This window comes from Octopus bimaculoides, chromosome 21 (assembly GCF_001194135.2).
Source record: "Octopus bimaculoides isolate UCB-OBI-ISO-001 chromosome 21, ASM119413v2, whole genome shotgun sequence".
Classification (NCBI taxonomy): Eukaryota; Metazoa; Mollusca; class Cephalopoda; order Octopoda; family Octopodidae; genus Octopus; species Octopus bimaculoides.
In genome coordinates, this window is record NC_069001.1 from 2,416,890 (window position 1) to 2,418,942 (window position 2,053).

Sequence of the window (2,053 nt, forward strand, 5' to 3'; positions counted from 1 at the left end):
GGGCCCATGAGCCTGGCTAGGCTTTAAAAGGGCGCATAAATAAATAAATTTCGGAGATGCATTTGCCAGGTATGTGGTTTCATCTGAGACCGTGTGTTGAGACTAAAACAATTACAGCGTAGAAGACATATACTAGCAATTCAAAAACATACAAAGACTGTTAACTTTACTTAAACATTTATTATATCGCATCAAAAGTTTCATCGCACCAACTGCAACCTGGTCACTGATAAGATTTAATCTCAACTCAATGTGTTTTTGAATCACTAATGTATATCTCCTACGCTGTTATTATTTTAACTTCAACATTCAGTCTCCGATAAAAACCACTGGCCAGGCAAGTACCTGCCACAGTTCTAACACATCTAGCTGGTTGCTTCATTCAGAAACCGGAAGTTGCCGTCAGCAACGCAGAGAAAAGGAATGTAACAAAATATTAGTCATTAAAGAACTGGTTCGTTTACGCTTCGATCGCTGTCGAGACCTGTGCTATCATGGACACCCGAATAGTGGCTCTCCCCTCCGTCAAATTGTGCTGAACGTGTCGTATCTGAATAAAATATGGCTGCTGCAGTAGAGATCGTTGGCTGTTCATCGCAACAACATATCCGCCATTTTCTTCGCTAGAACGTAAATGATATAAACTATTCAAAAGACTGAGTTTAGCTTGTTTTTGTTTTTTTTCTTTGCTTTTGGGATTTATTTATTTATTTAGCTTTTCATCCGTATTGAATAAAATACAATTAATAAGGTTAAAGTGGAACGCAGTTGTGTTTTTAATTAAATCTATTTCTACTCCTATCTATCTATCTATCTATCTATCTATCTATCTATCTATCCATTTATCTATCTAGCTATCGATTCTATGTCTGTCTGCCTGTCTGTCTGTCTCTCTCTCTCTCTCTCCCTTCCTATCTCTGTGTAAATATTTACGCATTTGTGTGTGTGTTTGTGTAAATATTTAAATATATAAATATGTATGAATGTATGCATGTGTGTGTGTTGTTTATACACCCATCTGCGTCTTTTGTTTTTTTGTAAATTCTCACTATACACATATATATATATTTATATATATATATAATTCTCACTATACACACACACACACATATATCTATATATATATATATATATATATATATATATGACGGGCTTCTTTCAGTTTCTGCCTACCAAATCCACTCACAAGGCTTCGGTCAGCCGAGGCTATAGTAGAAGACACTTACCCAAGGTGCCACGCAGTGGAACTGAACCCGGAACCATGTGGTTGGGAAGCAAGCTACCTACCACGCATCAACAGACACGCACACACACACACACACACACACACACACACACACACACACACATCTATATATATATACCTTTAGAGAAGGAGAGGAGGGGGTTATAAATAGATAGCGAGTTAAAAAGATAACTAGCTAAATAATATTCCAGGGGTGTGATATGTTCAAATGATGTTGTGTCTGGCCATTTTCAGAATAAGATATTGAAACATATGTTTGAGAGTGAATAAAATATTTAATCTGTAGCTGTTAGTTCGACAAAATATATGCTGTTTCCCCTATGGTTTTTCGGGAGCTTAAGAACAATATTTGGAGGAGCGAAACAAAATATATTTTGTCGGACTGACTATAAGAAATTAAATATTTCAGATAGCTAAATAGATATATCTATGTTTATAGATAAACACATAGACAGGCAGACAGACAGACAGACAGACAGACAGACAGACAGATAGATAGGTAGGTAGGCAAATAGATAGACGAAGCGAAAGCGAGAAATAGCGATAGATAGACAGACAGATAGAAAGAGAGAGAGAGAGAGAGAGAGAGAGAGAGAGCTGTGGGGGTGGAGTTTGTGTGTGTGCATGAATGTGTGTGCGTTCGTTTTATTGATGCATAGCTGCTCGTTAATACTAATAATGCATTGATATTTTATTTAAAACTGTCTTGGACGAATCCGATTGGTTGTTTCACGTTTCAAATTGATTCCTTTCTATTTTTCCATTTTCTCATTTCCTCTTCCTGGAATCATTTATTTATTTACACAC